The sequence below is a fragment of the Oryx dammah genome, unplaced genomic scaffold (assembly GCF_014754425.2).
Source record: "Oryx dammah isolate SB20612 unplaced genomic scaffold, SCBI_Odam_1.1 HiC_scaffold_28, whole genome shotgun sequence".
Lineage (NCBI taxonomy): Eukaryota > Metazoa > Chordata > Mammalia > Artiodactyla > Bovidae > Oryx > Oryx dammah.
This window is the reverse complement of record NW_024070212.1, coordinates 28106002-28125026: the sequence shown is the minus strand read 5'-3', so window position 1 is coordinate 28125026 and position 19025 is coordinate 28106002. Positions and strand designations below refer to the sequence as shown.

The 19025-nt window shown below is 42.2% G+C and overlaps 1 protein-coding gene across 3 annotated transcripts in view; it reads left to right on the top strand.

Annotated features, from left to right (window-relative positions):
* The first annotated feature begins 14511 nt into the window (after positions 1 to 14511).
* Positions 14512 to 19025, top strand: part of HIPK1 (homeodomain interacting protein kinase 1) — a 58099-nt gene continuing 53585 nt past the window's right edge. For all 3 annotated transcript variants that reach the window (XM_040230991.1, XM_040230990.1, XM_040230992.1), the window contains exon 1: positions 14512 to 14781. The gene's annotated coding sequence lies outside the window, so the exon portion shown is untranslated. The remainder of the gene's footprint in view (positions 14782 to 19025) is intronic.

The following is a 19025-nucleotide window of genomic DNA, read 5'->3' as shown; positions in this document are numbered from 1 at the left end:
TGTACTGGGGTGGTAAGATCTGATACATATTTTTGAAAGCAACAGATGGAGAATGGGGCAAGAATGAAGTAAGAATACCAGTCAGGAAGCTCTTCCAGCAGTGAGAGATACTGGTGTTTTTGTGTTGCGTTTGGATAAAAATCAGAGTTACTTCTTTAGCACAAGCAGCTGAAGGGAGAAAGACATCCCTTTTCTTCTATCAGAGCTTTTACAAGGGAAAAGTATATCTATATACCCAAAGATATTACATAGATAAACATATTTGGAGGAAATGAAGAAAGGAAGAAGAAAAAAAATGATTTATCTATAAGTAAATAATTGAAATATTTTATGAATCAACATTATTTCCTATAATAGACATGTTTTAGAACTATGTACTTAAGAGGAAAAAACATGTTTTACTTGCTTTGGAGTCAACACAAGCCTTGGGGTTAGAGGTTACACTTCCTGAGAGACTAGGAGTTTTCAGTAAACAAAAATGAATTTATCAGAGAATGCTTATTTTTTAATTATTTAAATTATTATGAAATGTTATAGCAAATAACATTAGTCCTGACCTTTGAATAGCTGCATCTTCTAGGAGAGATCTAAGATAAGATACAGTAGAAGACACAGCATTACCATATTTAGTTTGATTTAATCCTTTCTGTTTAATTCACCGAGTAGTGATACTTTATGTCCTTACAGAAAAGCACCTAATGAGCAAGGCAATTTTGGTTCAGGAAAGAGCAGTCTCTTTCTTCAAAGCTCTTAGTCAGTACATACATAATTAAAAACTGCACTTTTAACTCAAGATAGGACTGAGAAATCCATATTTGTTATTATTCTATATTCTACTTCCAGAGACTTCCTTTTTTTGTAGACAGTTATCAGTAGAGATGAATGGTAGTGGATTTCAGGATATTGCTTGAAAGTAACATTGAAGAAATTTTCCAATGGACAGAATGAGGGAGATACAGAAAAGGTATTATTACCATCTCCATTTTAAGGATGAGATAAGTGAGGCTCATGAGCAGACCCACTATCATACCCTTATAACTAGAAGAGTTAGGATTCCTAGTGACATTAAGCTCCGAAGCCCAAGCTTTTTGTTTATACTGGACATTCTGGGAGCACTGAGGTTGATCAGGCAGAAGCCCTATTTCACATCAGAAAATTTATCCTCTATGGTTTTGATAGGGCAGCTCCCCGACCCCCACCAGAGAGAACCACTTGCTAATCACTTGATGACAACTTACAGATTTCATACAAATTAGTTTCCAAAAGCAATAATAGAAAAAAAAAATCAGTTAAATGCATGGCCAAAGGTGAAGACTGCTATTTTGAAATTTCTGAAACTCTATTCTATAGTTTACTGAATTCTGATGCTTTGAGTACTATGAATAAACACTCAGTAATTTACTCAGCAAAATAGGTATTATTACCGACCACATATCAGGAATTGTGTTTGGCAAGGGATACTTCATTAAAGTCTTTTTGATTTCAGAGTTTGTAGAACTGCAAAATGACACAGCATAAATAATAATCAGTTATTAAAATGTGAGGTCCTGTCCTGATTTATTGCCCTCTCCCTTGTAGGCCTTTGTGTGCATTCTTCCAGCATTTGTTTTGGCTTTTGCTTAGAACTGATGATAGGGAATGACGTATGGAATGAAGGTGATAAAAGCTCATGCGTGTAACAGTTGGTCAAAGAAAAGGTGAAAAGCTAGGAAATGATGGAGGCATGATAATGAGGAATGATGCTGATCCAGGTAAAGGGAGAGAAAAGCATTATCCCTTGGTTTTGCTGAATAAAGACCTAGTATATGAAGAAAGTGAGAGACAGGACGATGGTTATGTATGGATAAGGGAGGAAACAGAAATGAAACCTCAAACCCTCCTTCCTTCATAATTGTTGTATAAGTGGTTAAGGCATCTGCTCTTCTCTCAGAAGAGTCTCTGGATTGACCCTTGAAAATCAGAAAAATTAGGGGCGAAGTCTTTTACCCATTATTTCTAAATCCTGCAAACTTCCATCCTCCTTTTTTTTTTTTTTTTTCAAAAAAAAATTGAGGTGAAATTCGCATAACAAACAACCATTTTTAAGTGTACAATTCAGTGGCATTTAATGCATTCACAATGTTGTGCAACACCACCTCTCTCTTGAGTCACTTTCCTGTTCTTGGTTGCAGTACACAGGCTTCTCATTGTGGTGGCTTCTCTTGGTGGGGAGCACAGGGTCTAGGCACACAGGCTACTGTAGTTGTGGTACACAGGCTTTAGTTGCCTGCAGGATCTTTCTGAACCAGGGATCGAACCAGTTTCCCCTTCATCGGCAGGTGAATTCCTATCTGCTGTGCCACCAGGGAAGTCCTTGACTCTTTCTCTTTAACCCCATAGGCATAGTCTTCACCCAAGCTCATGTTCGGCCAAAGCCATCACTTATGCTGGAACCCAATCCTCAAAATGTCCTATTGTGATCCAAAAAGAAAATAAGATGTAGACTTGAGAGCAAGCAAGTCAGATTCCTGCCTGCAATCACACTATGCAGCCCAGTAACTAACCTAGCTTTAATGGGGAGATGCTGGGGAAGGAGAGTAATGTGGATGCAGTGAGGTAACATAGCCTTCTCCCAATATGTAGAGGGGACCTTCATGATGATATGGAGAGTCCTTGCTCACCTGATTATCCTGGGCAGCTTCCAAATGTGCATGGGTGATTCAGTTTTTAATTTTGTATATCATGCTCTTCTCTGCCCTGGTTTTAGCTTCTAATCCCAGGGCTGTCTGGCAGCCTAGTGCAGACGATAACCACTTCTTCCTGAGTGTACCTGTCATACTTCAGCTAATATCCCTTATATGTGATAACATAATGGCATATTTATTCCTCTGTTCACATTTTACATGAAAAATGTACTTAAGATAGTTACTAAGAACAAAGACTGATGCCCCATTTGAACAAAAGACAGCCATGGTAGCTCCAGACCTCGGGTATTTATCCTTTTGTCTTAGCCAAAAGACAGAGAAAGGAGCAAAAGAAAATTTTCTTTTTATGCAAAAATAAAAAATTCCCTAAGAGCCTCCCAGAAGACTTCCTTTCATATTTCGTTAACCAGAACTCTGTCCTGTACCCACTCCTAGACCAATCATTGGCAAGGAGAAATAGTATCACCAGGATTGATTTAGATGAATTGTGATTTATCCCCTGATTTGGGGGGTGGGAAAGGGCTTCTCGGTGGCTCAGCTGATAAAGAATCTGCCTGAAATGCAGGAGATCCGAGTTCAATTCCTCAGTCGGGAAGAGGCCCTGGGGAAAGGAATGGCTGCCTACCCCAGTATTCTTGCCTGGAGAATTCTAAGAACAGAGGAGCCTGGCAGGCTACAGTCTATGGGGTCGCAAAGAGTCGGACGTGACTGAGTGGCTAACACTTTCATTTTTTCACTTAACGGAGAGGAACTTAGCTTCCTTGAAATCAAAGGATCTTCCTTCTATCTGAATGAAACTGGGATTCTGTTAATAGGGAAGAACGGATCTAGGGAATGGCGTCTGGATAAGTGTGACAGTGTTAGTCTCTTAGTTGTGTCCAACTCTGTGTGACCCCATGGACTGTAGCCCGCCAGTCTCCTCTGTCCATGGAATTCTCCAGGCAAGAGTACTGAGTCGATAACTATTCCCTTAATAGTTAGATTAAGGGAATAGATACTAAATCATATCTATTTTCCTCTTAGGCACACACCTAGATTGCATCGTCTCCTAATCTCTCGGCAGTTAGCAGCATCCACGTTCCTGAGTTCTCACCAATGTAAAGTGTACAGAGTAGATGAATGTATTTGCTACCTCCAGTTCTGGCCTATAAATGAAAACTTCCCACACAAATCACCCTTATTTTCTCTTCCCGTTTTTTTTCCTGGCCAGATGCAAAATACTCAGTGGAGAAATTCAAGGCTCCAAGGAATGGTGAAGCTGAAAGAATTTATATGGGAGGCACCTGAATCCTTGAATGATTTCACAGAGCAGAGCAACTCTCTCATCCCTGATACTTTGCTCTGGCCACCAACAACAGACTAATGACATGAGCAAGCAATGCAACTTAATTGTGTTAAGCCACAGAGTTATGGATTTTATTTGCTACAGCAGTTGTGAACCCGAACTCTTCATGGAATAGGCAATAAGCAATGTCTGCCATATTCTTCTACCAAAGCTTTCTTTGCTAAAGACAACCTAAAGGAGTCTTGGAAAGAAAAATCTTGGGGATACCAGAGTCTTGCAACCCTGGGGGAAGGGATGAGTAAGCAAACTGTCCATTCAGGCTTGGCAGTCATACCCAAGGCCACAGGCATCCTTTAAGAAAACATTACATCCCTCGTGCCCAGACTTTGTTGTCTAATACAATTCCCCACAAAAAGAACCAGGACTCCTCAGAGAAATGGCTGATTTTAGGGTTAAGGAAGAGAAAGTACAAGAGGAATCTAGAATATCTTGTTATAGAGTATGCTGGAAATTTTCAGCATTCAAATAATTAAGAACAGTAAGGCCATTGAAAAACATAGTAATCCACAAGTCTATATCATTAATAAATAGATAACTAAATTAATTGAGAGAAGGGAGGATTGGTACAGGCAGGAATCACCAATTGATGCTAAATCTAAAGGAACATGTTTAATGAGGAGCAGGATATTCTAGTGGTCTAAGGTGTCTTCCCACAGATTACTTATAACAAGAAAAAAATAGTAAATATGTTGTGGAGAAATCAGATAGCTCAACAAGGTGATCAAAATTATCATCACTCTATCATTATCAGTTCAGTTCAGTCGCTCAGTCGTGTCCAACTCTTTGCGACCCCATGAATCGCAGCATGCCAGGCCTCCCTGTCCATCACCAACTCCCGGAGTTCACCCAAACTCATGTGCATCGAGTTGGTGATGCCATCCAGCCATCTCATCCTCTGTCGTCCCCTTCTCCTCCTGCCCCCAACCCCTCCCAGCATCAGGGTCTTTTCCAATGAGTCAGCTCTTCACATGAGGTGGCCAAAGTATTGCAGTTTCAGCCTCTATCATTATATGTAGAATTTAAAAAATAATACAAATAAATCTATAAACAGAACAGAAACAGATTCACAGATGTAGAAAATAAATTTATGTTTACCAAAGGGGGGAAAAGGAGGAGGGATAAATTAGGAGTATGGGATTAACAGATATAAACTTCATGCATTGTGCTCAATTGTGTCTGACTCTTTGTGATCCCATGGACTGTAGCCCGCCAGGCTCCTCTGTCTATGGGATTTTCCAGGCAAGAATCATGGAGTGGGCTGCCATTTCCTCCTCCAGTGGATCTTCCTGACCCAGGGATTGAACCCCAGTCTCCTGCATTGGCAGATGGTTTCTTTACCACTGTGCCACTTGGGAACTCACAACAGATATAAACTACTATACACAAAATAGATAAGCACCAAGGACTGACTGTGTATCACAGGGAACCACATTCAATATCTTATAATAAACTATAATGAAAAATAATCTGAAAAAGACATGTATGTAATTGAATCACTTCACTGTAACTAACCTGAAACTAACACAATATTGTAAATCAAGTACACTTCAATAAAAAAAATATTATTACCCAATGAGGGACAGGGACATCATCCGACTTTGGGTGTGATATTCTGAGAAGGCCACAATATCATTATTCTGCAACAGATGCGGGTTTGATCCCTGGGTCAGACAGATCCCCTGGTGGAGGAAATGGCAACCCTCTCCAGTATTCTTGCCTGAAAAATCCTATGGACAGAGGAGCCTGGAAGGTTACAGGTCAAAGAGCCAGACACAACTGAGCAACTAAGCATGTAAATGTTAAAGCAAGAGGGTCAAAAGGTTAATTAGTAAATCTGAGTAAAAGGTTATATGGGTTATATTATTATTATTATTCTTGCAACTTTTCTATGAGTTTGAAATTATTTGCAAATAAAAAGTTTTCTGGAGTCTAGATTTAAAAAAATCAGTGACAGGGACATCCCTGGTGTTCCAGTGGTTAGGAATACACCTGTCAATGCAGGAGACATGGGTTTGATCCCTAGTCTGGGAAGATTCCACATGCTGCAGAGCAACTAAGCCCATGTACCAGAACAAATGAGCCCACGCTCTAGAGCTCATGCTACACAACAAGACAAGCCATGGAAAGGAGAAGCCTGTGTACCACAACTAGAGAGTAGCCTTCTTTCACTGCAACTAGAGATAGCCAATGTGCAGCTACGGAGACCCAGCACAGACGAAAATAAATAAATTAACAGAAAAAATCTTGAAAGAAATCAAAGATGACACAAATAAATGGAGAGATGTACCATGTTCTAGGATTGGAAGAATCAATATTGTGAAAATGACTATACTACCCAAAATAACCTACAGACTCAATTCAATCTCTATGAAACTACCAATGGTATTTTTCACAGAACTAGAAGAAAAATTTTCACAATTTGTGTGGAAACACGAAAGACCCCAAACAGCCAAAGTAATCTTGAGAAAGAAAAACTGAGCTAGAGGAATCAATTGTCCTGACTTCAGACTATACTACAAAGCTACAGTCATCAGGAGAGTATGGTACCAGCACAGAAACAGAAATAGAGACCAATGGAACAAGATAAGAAAGCCCAGAGATAAGTCCACACACCTCTGAGCACCTTAGCTTTGACAAAGGAGGCAAGAATATACAATGGAGAAAAGAGGCTATACAATAAGTGGTGCTGGGAAAACCGGAGAGCTACATGTAAAAGAATGAAACCAGAACATTTCCTAACACTATACACAAAAATAAACTCAAAATGGATTAAAGTCTTAAATGTAAGGCCAGAAACTATAAAGCTCTTAGAGGAAAACATAGGCAGTACACCTTTGATATACATCCCAGCAAGATCTTCTTTGACCCACCTCCTAGAATAATGGATTAAAAACAAAAATAAATAAATGAGACTTAATTAAATTTAAAAGCTTCTGCACTGCAAAGGAAACAATAAATAGGATTAAAAGACAACCCTAAGAATGAGAGAAAATAATTGCAAACTAAAACAACTGACAAAGTATTAATCTCCAGAAAATATAAACAGCTCATACAGCTTATACAGCTTATACAGTGAACTAAAAGGACTGGCATAAGCTAATTTAATTCAGATGACCATTATATCTACTACTGTGGGCAAGAATCCCTTAGAGGAAATGGAATAGTCATCATAGTCAACAAAAGAGTCTGAAAGGCAGTACTTGGGTGCAGTCTCAAAAACAACAGAATGATCTCTGTTTCCAAGGTAAACCATTCAATATCACAGTAATCCAAGCCTATGCCCCAACCAGAAATGCTGAAGAAGCTGAAGTTGAATGGTTCTATGAAGATCTACAAGACTTTCTAGAACTAACACCAAAAAAAAGATGTCCTTTTCATTATGGGGGACTAGAATGCAAAAGTAGGAAGTCAAGAGATACCTGGAGTAACAGGAAAATTTGGCCTTGGAGTACAAGATGAAGCAGGGCAAAGGCTAACAGAATTTTGCCAAGAGAATGAACTGATCATAGCAAACACCCTTTTCCAATAACACAACAGATGATTCTACACATGGACATCACCAGATGGTCAATACCAAAATCAGACTGATTATATTCTTTGCAGCCGAAGATGGAGAAGTTGTATACAGTCAGCAGAAACAAGACCAGGAGCTGACTGTGGCTCAGATCATGAACTTCTTATTGCCAAATTCAGACTTAAATTGAAGAAAGCAGGGAAAACCACTAGGCCATTCAGGTATGACCTAAATCAAATCCCTTATGATTATACAGTGGAAGTGACAAACAGATTCAAGGGATTAGATCTGATAAATGCCTGAATAACTATGGATGGAGGATTGTAACACTGTACAGGAAACAGGGATCAAGACTATCCCCAAGAAAAAGAAATGCAAAAAGGCAAAATGGTTGTTTGAGGAGGCCTTAAAAATAGCTGAGAAAAGAAGAAAAGTGAAAGGCAAAGAAGAAAAGGAAAGATATACCCATCTGAATGCAGAGTTCCAAAGAATAGCAGGGAGAGATAAGAAAGTCTTCCAAAGTGATCAATGCAAATAAACAGAGGAAAACAATAGAATGGAAAAGACTAGAGATCTCTTCAAGAAAATTAGAGATACCAAGGGAACATTGCATGCAAAGATGGGCTCAATAAAGGACAGAAACGGTATGGACCTAACAGAATCAGAAGATATTAGGAAGAGGTAGCAACAATACACAGAAGAACCAAAAAGATTTAAATGACCCAGATAACCATGATGGTGTGATCATGCACCTACAGCCAGACATCCTGGAATGTGAAGTCAAGTGGGCCTTAGAAAGCATCACTATGAACAAAGCTAGTGGAGGTGAAGGAATTCCAGCTGAGCTATTTCAAATCCTAAAAGATGATGCTGTGAAAGTGCTGCACTCAATATGTCAGCAAATTTGGAAAACTCAGCAGTGGCCATAGGACTGGAAAAGGTCAGGTTTCATTCCAATCCTAAAGAAAGGCAATGCCAAAGAATGTTCAAACTACCACACAATTACACTCATTTCACAAGCTAGCAAAGTAATGCTCAAAATTCTCTAAGCTAGGCTTCAACAATATGTGAGCTCAGAACTTCCAGATGTTCAAGCTGAATTTAGAAAAGGCAGAGGAACCAGAGAATCAAATTGCCAACATCCATTGGATCATAGAAAAAGCAAGAGAATTCTCGTAAAACATCTACTTCTGCTTCATTGACTATGCTAAAGCCTTTGACTGTGCTGATCACAACAAACTGGGAAATTCTTAAAGAGATGGGAATACCAGACTGCTTTATCTGCCTCCTGAGAAATCTGTATGCAGTTAAGAAACAGTTAGAACCAGACATGGAACAATGGACTGGTTCACAATTAGGAAAGGAACACATCAAGGCTGTATATTGTCACCTTGCTTATTTAACTTATATGCAGAGTACATTATGCAAAATTCCAGGCTGGATGAAACACAAGCTGGAATCAAGATTACCAGGAGAAATATCAATAACCTCAGATATGACACCACCCTTATGGCAAAAAAGCAAAGAGGAACTAAAGAGCCTCTTGAGGAAAGTGAAAGAGGAGAGTGAAAAAGTTGGCTTAAAGCTCAACATTCAGAAAACGAAGATCATGGCATCCCGTCTCATCACTTCATAGCAAATAGATGGGGAAACAATGGAAACAGTGACAGACTTTATTTTCTTGGGCTCCAAAATCACTGCAGATGGTGACTGCAGCCATGAAATTAAGACACTTGCTCCTTGGAAGAAAAGCTATGACCAACCTAGCCAGGTTTGGAGAAAAGGGAACCCTGCAGCACTGTTGGTGGGAATGCAAATTGATGTAGCCAGTGTGGAGAACAGTATGGAGATTCATTTAAAAACTAGGAATAAAACTACCATGTGACCCAGCAACCCCACTACTGGGCATACACCCTGATGAAATCATAATTGAAAAAGACACATGTACCCCAGTGTTCACTGCAGCACTATTTACAATAGCTAGGACATGGAAGCTGCTGAGACGTCCATTGACATATGGATAAGGAAGCTGTGGTACATATATACTGTGGAAAATTACTCAGCCATAAAAAAGAATTTGAGTCAGTTCTAATGAGGTGGATGAACCTAGAGCCTATTATGCAGAGTGAAGTAAGTCAGAAAGAGAAAAACAAGTATCATATGTGAACACATACATATGGGATCTAGAAAGATGGTGCTGATGAACCTATATGCAGGGCAGCAGTGGAGATGCAGACATAGGGAAGAGACTTGTGGACACAGCAGGGGAAGGAGAGCGGGGGACAAACCGGGAGAGCAGCACTGAAACACATACATTGCCATATGGACAACAGATAGTAGTCATTTGCTCTATGAAAAGGGAGCTCAGAGGGGTGGGACTGGGCAGGAAATGGGAGGGAGGTTCAAGAGGGAGGAGACATATATACACCTATGGCTGATTCATGTTGATATATGGCAGAAAGCAATGAAATTGTAAAGCAATTATCCTCCGATTAAAAATAAATAAATTTTAAAAATCAGTGAGCATTCTCTCTTGTTCTTTCAAAAAATTTCCCATGTTTTGCCCTCTATGCTTCACTTCAGCCTTTCACTCTCATCTGGTTTTCCCAGTTTTGCAACTGTTGGTTTCTATTTGAAATCTTTTTTCTTCTTGGTCCCTCATATTTACTACTTGTGTAGGTACTTTGCCTTAGTTTCTCTCAAGACAGCCTTTTGGTCAGCTTCTACTTGGCCTTATGCACTGCAGTTCCTGCGGAAGAGACTTCTGGCCTACAATAATGAATCCAGGCTCCAAGCCCTAGAGGAATATCATACCCTAGATGAGACATCAGTGCTTCCAACTGGCAACAGCTCCATCTCCCTCTTCAGCTGCCCTGAATTTGGGAGGAAATAGGTCACATGCGTGCCTGCTAAGTCATTTCAGCCATGTCTGACTCTGTGATCCTGTGGACTGCAGCTTGCCAGGCTCCTCTGTCCATGGGAATTTCCAGGCAAGAGTACTGGAGTGGGTTGCTATGTCCTCCTCCAGGGGATCTTCTCGACCCAGGGATCAGACCCACGTCTCTTCTCCTGTATTGGCTGGTGGGTTCTTTACCACTAGCGCCACCTGAGAAGCCCAGTAGTTCACATATCTGCCCCCTTCTCTCCATGTTTTCTGTTTCATCAAACCCTCATCATAGTTTTCTTTTCTAAGTACGCTCTGTTTCTCCAGTCTTTTCCCACTCCAGCCTGCCATCCTCCTCACTGCTACCAGTTCTCTCTTTAAAGCACACATTCCTTCATGTTACTTGGCTGATTAAATTCTACTAGCTCTGCGCTGCCTTTCCAAATCTGACTCAGCCCATTTTAGTTCCCGAATCCTGACATTCCTCTGTTGAACTGGAAGCTCCTTCAGAGCACAGACCACACCTTTACTTCTTCGTATCTTTAATTCTAACACAGTGCCTGGCACACAGAAGATACTCAATAGATTTCTGCTGAATGTACAAATGAACCTTGGTTAAACTCTGAAGCTTCTTTGAGCAGACCATGCTGAAATATCACCTTCTCTGATGGCGAATGACAGTCTTGACACTGTCACTCAAATCTTCTTCAGGTAGATGTATTTCTTCATGGAAATACATCACCCATGCATTACCCACCCCCACCCCCGCACTACATTGTTAAATTTTCTGAGGGAAAAGACCATGTCTTATTCATCTCACATCTGACTGAGGGTCTAGGAGAGTACCTGCCACTGAGCAGGCAGAGTTTGTTGGATGGATATAAATATTAGAGAGGGGAAAATACCAGATTTGAAAAGGTCTCCATATAGTGAGTCTGACTGAGGAAATGACCAAAGAGCAATGAAAATGATACCAACAAGTATAAATACATAGTGTACAAGAAGCAAGTGAAGTAGTCAAATAACGATGCAGGACTGACTAACTAGAAGTAAGTGGGAGTTAATCGGAAAAGGCATCCTCAGGGCAAATTGTGAGATGTGTTTGACAAGCAGAAAGGGGCATAATGTTCTATTCTCCTAACAGGAGCTTAGAGGCCTGTCATGCCGTTGGGTTGAACCTAAGCACAGTAAGCAATTGGTGTACTGGAAGCCTGCTTTTCAAGCGAGATCTGCTCTTCCCCGGAGCTCAAGCTCTGCCTTTCTCCTGGCTCCCCAAGCAGCCCTGTTTGCCCACTCTCCATGTCTCGATGTTTCCCAGGTCAGCCCAGTGTAGCACTTCATGTCCTCCAAGTCTCTGTTAAAATAAGTAACCAAAACTTCCCTGTGGAATTGAACATTCTTGCTACCCCTGGTTCTCTAGGGAAATAAACTTTCCTTTTCCCAATAGAACTGTTTCTAGTGTTGTTAAGGCAAGAGAGAAATCCACAGGCTGCATAACCACTTGAGTACATCTTCACAAAAATGATCTCTTTGATCCAAAGAGGTTTAACAAGGGACTTCCTTGTTGGTCCAGTTGCTAACACTCCACACTCCCAGTGCATGGGAGCTGGGTTTGATCCCTAATCAGTGAACTAGATCCTGCATGTAGCAACTAAAATATCCCGCATGCCCCAACGAAGGTCTGGTGCAGTCAAATAAATAAATAAAATAAATATTAACAACATCCACTTTTGCTTCATTGACTATGCCTAAGCCTTTGTGTGGATCACAATAATCTGTGGAAAATTCTTAAAGAGATGGGACTATCAGACCACCTTACCTGTCTTCTGAGAAGCCTGTATGCACGTCAAGAAGCAACAGTTAGAACCAGATATGGAACTGACTGGTTTAAAATTAGGAAAGGAGTACAACAAGTATATTGTCCCCCTGCTTATTTAACTTTTATGTAGAGTAAGTACATCATTCGAAATGCTAGGCTGGATGAATCCCAGGCTGGAATCAAGATTGCTGGGAGAAATATCAACAACCTCAAATAGACAGGTGATACAACTCTAATGGCAGAAAGCGAAGAGGAACTAAAGAGCCTCTTGATGAGGGTGAAAGAGGAGAGTGAAAAAGCTGGCTTGAAACTCAACATTCAAAAAAACTAAGATCATGGCAACCAGTACCATCACTTCATGGCAAATAGAAGGGGAAAAAGTGGAAACAGTGACAGATTTTCTTTTCCTGAGCATCAAAATCACTACAGAAGGTGACTGCAGCCATGAAATTAAAAGGCTTGCTCCTTGGAAGGAAAGCTATAACAAAACTAGACTGTATATTAAAAAAGCAGAGACATCACTTTGCTGACCAAGGACTGCACAGTCAAAGTTATGGTTTTACCAGTAGTCACGTAAGGATGTGAGAATTGGACCATAAAGAAGGCTAAGCATCGAAGAATTGATGCTTTGGAATTGTGTTGGAGAAGACTCTTGAGAGCCCTCTGGACTGCAAGAAGATCAAACCAATTCTAAAGGAAATAAACCCTGAATATTCATGAGAAGGGCTGATGCTAAAGCTGAAGCTCTAATACTTTGGCCACCTGATGCAAAGAGCCAACTCACTGGAAAACACTCTGATGCTGGGAAAGACTGAAGGCAAAAGGAGAAAGAGGCAGCAGAGGATAAGATGGTTAGATAGCATCACCAACTCAATGAACATGAATTTGAGCAAACTCTGGGAAATAGTGGAGGACAGAGGAGCCTGGGGTGCTGCAGTCCCTGGGGTCACAAAGAGTCAGACACGACTTAGGGACTGAATAATAACAACAAACAAAACCCGAAGAGGTAAAATGACTGGGACCTGAGGAATGTAACCTGATAGTATAATCTTGTTTTAGCTGCATCTGACCTCTCCTTAAAGAGTGCCAGCATTCTAAGTCACTTCAGTCGTGTCCAGCTCTTTACCACCCTATGGATGATAGCCCACCAAGCTCCTCTCTCCTCCAGTGTTCTCCAGGCAAGTATAATGGAGTGGGTTGCCATGCCCTCCTCTAGGGGATCTTCCTGACCCAGGGATGGAACCCACATCTCTTAAATCTCCTGCATTAACAAGTGGATTCTTTACCACTAGCGCCATCTGGGAAGCCCCCTTAAAGAGTAATATGCAAGTAAATACCATAGTTCTGAACAGTCACTTTCTAGGGCTCAGATCCTTGCTGCCTCCAGAACTTGTAGGAAGGAAAAAAATAAACTGTCTGCCTTAAAATGTCCCACACTTTAGGAATCAGAGCATTTTACACACCAAGAGGTATATCTGAAGACTTTCAGAATCTCTTGGCCAAGGGAGATGGCAACTGTTTTTCTTTTAGAATAACCTAGTTTTCAGGCAGTGTTTATTTTTTCCAGAACGTTGCATTCCTTTTCCTGAACACCCGGTTTTACTATCTCCTGGTAGAGGAGAGAAAATTATGGTAGTATGAGCTCACTGAAGCGCTCGAGGGGTAGGGTTCAGAGTACAGCTATTCTTTCTCACCTCCTGTTGCAAACCCAGCTTCTCAAGGAGGGAATGGAAGAGCCCCCTGAGGGGGTCCTAATGGGCGTGGAGGCTCACAGATCCCATACACCTCTGCCAAGCAGCTAGAACGTCTCTAGATAGCAAGGAAACATTAAAGCCTAAACCTGGGACATTCCTGCCCAGCTGCCTCCCCGCGCGCTGCTCTATCTCTGGAGGTGTCACACTAGGCGGTGGTGATGTCACACTGGCGGGGATGACATTTTAAACCTGGACCTCACACCGACACTAGGCACCTTTAAGTCACCTCGGTGTTGGCCGTGCGGAGGGGGCGGGGAGATGGCCCCAGCACTCTATCCACGCTGGCTCCCCACGGAGGTCCACTCACTCCCACTTCCACTCCCACCCGTAATATGAGGTCGTCGTAATCCTCCCGCTCTCAAGGACTTCCGCCTCAGTAGGTGTCATGGCGCGGGACCCGGGACTAGTTCCCGCGAGGCGGGGCGGGCCGGATGAGGGCGGACGCTCGGCGCTCAGCTTGTCGGGTCTGGCGACAACCGCGGCTGCGGAGCTAGGGGCCCGGCGGTGGCCCCGGACAGCAGCGGGAGGCCGAGGAGGGAGCGCGCGGGTCTGAGGCGGCGGCGGCGGCGGAGAGGGGCCGGGCGGTGGAGCGGGCGGGAGGCTGAGAAGGCTCCCCTCGCGGGACGGGCGCGGGGACGGCTCCGGGGGGCGGGGGCCGGGGCCCGGGCCGGCTCGCGCAGGGGGTATGATGACCCGGCGGCGGGGCCCCGGATCTCGTCTCCTCCGCCGCCTCCTCACGGCAGCCCCAGCTCGCGGCTGAGAACCAGAAGACACACCGGCGGTGAGTCGAGGCGGGAGAGCGGGCGGGCAGGGGCCTCGGCGGGGAGCGATCTCCTATCGGGTCCCCGAGGCGGGGCCAGGCTGGCCGCGGGCTCTCCGGGGCGCCCGGCCTTGCGGGGGGCGCCTCCCTCGGCAGCCCCCACCCGGGACCCGGCGCCAAGCCCTGCGGCCCGGCCGCGGAGGGGATGGCGTTCCCAAGAAAGTGGGGAGGCTGTGGGCTTCTTCTCGGGGCAACTCCTCCTGTGTCCTGCTGCTTCTCTCCTGGGCGTGTTGTCCTCAGATGACAGGGGGCCGCCTGGCGTCTCCTCACCCGGCCGGTTTTTCCTCGGGTGTCGTGGCCGGTTCCCACTGTATGGCTTGCGCGCGTGAATTTCACGGCTCTGCTTAGCGCCTTGGTTTGGGGCTATCTGTGCTGTTGGGGACAAGGAAGCGGCGTCTGGAACGGACGGCGGCGGTGGGGTGGGTGTGGAAACCCTCCTACCTCTCCGCTTGTGTTCTTTAATCGTGAGCTTGGTAAATCGTGATGATGGTGGAGATTACGTGGGACCGGCCAACCTAAATGTATATCTGTGTTAGGTAGATCTAGAAGTCTGGCTCAAAGGGAAACTTTTGCTGTTTGTCGCCACTTTGCCAAAGCTTTCGTTAAAAAAAAAAGTCTGGGGGGTGGGGTGGGAGGAAACCACCAAAACTCTTGGGTGAGCCTCCGCGCCCCAGCCCCCCACCCCCACCCCCGCCCCGGTGTTCACAGGTCTGTGGGAAAGAGGCCGTTTTTGTGCCTAGCAACCGAGACCTGGGACTCAGTCTCCAAGAGCACTGGTCTAACCTCCAGTTTGTTGTGGTGACAAACCGTGAGGTTTGGCCTGTGTTTACGCTGGGCGCGCTTTCTTTCCTGTTTAGGTGGGGGAAGGGAGGAGGGGCTAGAGAAGGGGGAAAAAAAACAGCCCCAAGCTCGAGTGTGTCTTTTCTCCAATTAAACCATTGATTATGTTGCAGATTCTCTTTTTGAGGCAGCTCTAGGTGCTTTTTTCCTTTGGGAATTTTCAGTCACTGTATCAAATTATTAATTTCAGCTATAGACTCTTCTGCCCAATCCTTCCTTTATCTTGTTTCCTAGTAACTGATGAAAACAGCAGCATGGCTTCCTGCTCCTGATGAAATGGGGTTAAATTAAGTGGCTGATGCCCTCAGCAAAACCTACAATTTTGCTCTTGTTTGTGTAAAGCTATTTTTGATTCCTGGTCTGTAGTGTAGTTTTTTTTTTTTAAGATTATAGAGAATGCAAATCATTACCAGCTCTTTTTCATATGTAGGTCTAAAGCTTTCTGTAAAACATCTAAAAAATATACTAACAGGTCATTTTATATAGTTGTTGTTAATGCAGCTGGTGATTTTGGAGATACATGTAATAATCTCCGGGTTCTGTGTTGTAGAACTGGTATGATGGTGTGAAGAAGGATATCATTGACTTTAAGACACTGTTCCCTGGCTTGAAGAATATTTTGGTAAGGTACTTGTGGTTGCAACTGGAGGCAGTCAGGCCAGTAAAGCATTTTACCAGTAAAATGGTGAATGAGATCTTGTAAATATACTGACTCTGGTTAATAATAAGACTTTTGCTGGCGATATCTTTATCCTATCTGGACACTGTAGTTTTATGAATTGCAGAGCAAGTTGATTGGTAACTTGAGATTGAAAACCAAACCAGAACTTTCTACTAACAGGGGGAAAAAAAAAAAGATAATCTCAACATCCACAATTCTCTGGAAAATAGAATTCTTTTTTTCTGTGGTTTGGTTTTCATAAGCACAGCTTAGTCATTGGTTCTGTTGGTAGAAATCAGTGAGCCAAACCTGCCTTATGAACTTCTTACACTTGGAACTTGTGCAACTTGTTAGTTATATATTGTAACTGGTTCTTCTGTAATTTGAGGTAATTTTGCAAACATGAACTTCCTGATTGGCCCTTTTATTTTCATGACTGTATAAAGCAATCCATAATTTTTAAAGTTACAGTTATTAATTCCTCCCCAGTTTCTTCCCTTAAATTTAATGCCATTCTGAACAGAAGTCATCAAAATAGTTTTTCTTTCAAGTACCACTTCAACAGTCATTGATTTGCTTTTGGTTACTTTTTTGTTTTTATTTTTTGTTTCCAATCTCCCAGCCCCCTAAATACCTTATGTATTTTTGTAGAGCATAATTTGACACTTAAAAAATTTTTTACATCCTGTTTTTATATTTTTCTTTTTTATGTGTCACACTAACTAAGCAACATTTTAAGTTCTTTGAAGACAGGGAAACTTAGGTGCATTTCTTTTGGCTTCTTTAAGGATGCCTGGGACAATGCTTTCCCACCATACTTAATGAAGAAGAATCAGAAAACCTGAATTTTTTGACAGCATTACTGTTCATTAGCTCTGGGTAAAACTTGCGTGGCTTTCTTGGGTCTACTTTTTCTCATCTTGGAATTAGGGTGTTTTAGAAAGGGTCTTTTAAGCTCTATTTTAGCTGCAAGAATCCCTATACTTTTTTTTTGCCAGTGTCTTCTCCAGTCAGATACTCTAAACAGCTTTTCATTTTTCCATATCCCCTGGAATACTTTCCCAAGTTAGCTCTTTCATCTGTAAGACCTTCATCTGCCTTCCATCTGTCAGACTGTTGTTACCTTACTTGAGTCCTATTTTCCTTAGGCTCTTTCTGGCTAAAGGTCCTTTCTTAGTGTTTGTGTTTCATATTGGTTTCTGTTTTGTTAATTTGTCATTTTTCTTATGATAGAAACTGAGGTATAGTTTCCTTTACTGTAAGCTTTATAGATCTAATAGACTGTCCTGTGCACATACTAGGATAGTACCATTTTACCAAACACCAGAAAAACCTACTTTTCTTTTGTTCTGTTGCTTTAGGTTCATCATTCCAAATAAATCTAAGAGAGCTATTGAAATTTAGGAAAAAAATTTCTTCCCTAGAAGGAAAGCACCTCAGCCAGTTTACCAAAATATTCCAAAATTGGTTTAAATGGCTGGAAATTACATAGAATTGTAGAGTTACTACTTTGTCAGCTAACACCACTATTCCACACCCTGTTTTTGCATACTGGTTGGGGAACTGGCTCCTTTCACATGGTTCCATATGAAGGAAGTGCTACAGGAAAGGGGGTGGGGAACTTTGATTCAAATAGTGTCCTCAGGGCTTCAAGGTTATTTTTTTCTTCTGTATTACTATACTTAGAAAAGTATTCTCTTGTAGACAAGAGGCTGCAATTTTTATCACGTGTATTTCTCTAATTTAGTGAGAATGACTTCTGAGATCCTTTATATATGGAGAAATAACATGGTCTCTTTATAGTCATTCATTCTATCAAACATTTGACACATGCTGTATTCCATCCATTATGATTGATGCTGGTGATACAAAGGAAGGTGATACTCTGCTGTTGACAATTGCCCTCTTAGAACTTGCAGTTCAGAAGGGAAGTCAACCTTTTTTTAGAAGTTAACTTTTAAATAAATAATTTCAAATAGTCATACTTAGAATAAAAATCCAGAGTGGCCCACAAGTCAGTATGTGTTCTGGCCCTTGTTTTCCTTTTTGGGTCCTTCTACTTTTTGATGGGCAGGGGACTCTGCTCTATATGGTCATTCAGGTACCCGTGTTCTTTCCATCTTGCTGCTCTGCCCTCCCTCGAGTGTTGTCTCATGGCAGAAACTGGGTCTTCATGGGTTTCTCTTGGTGGAAAAGGAAGAGAATGCTAAAGGCTCGTGTATCACTTTGTATTGGAGAGAGGGACTGGTAAATGGAGTCTGGCTTTGTGCATGGGATGGAGGAGAGACTAAACTATAATCCAGACCAACAGTCTTGTGCCACACTGAAAACATGAGCTTTAAGTAGAGGCTAAAAGGATAAATGGTAGTTAAAAGAAGGCTAACTAAGAGGGTAGAATGAAATTTAGAGAGACAATGTTATGTGTGAAGGAACTGAGGCAGGAGAAGTCAAGTTTAGACCCAGAGATATTTAGAACTACTGGAAAGGGGAGTGCTGCGGGAAAGAGTCGGTGAAATGAGGCTACAAAATAGTCAGGGTCCAGAGCTTACAAAGGCTGACAATCCAAATTAGAGATTTTGGACTTTATTCTAAAATTTTAAGTGGGAGATAGATATGCATTTGTAAAAGCTTTGATTGTAAGGTGAAGAATGAATTGGAGAAGGGAGCTTAAAAAGAAGGCCAAAGAGTACCATTTGGGGATACA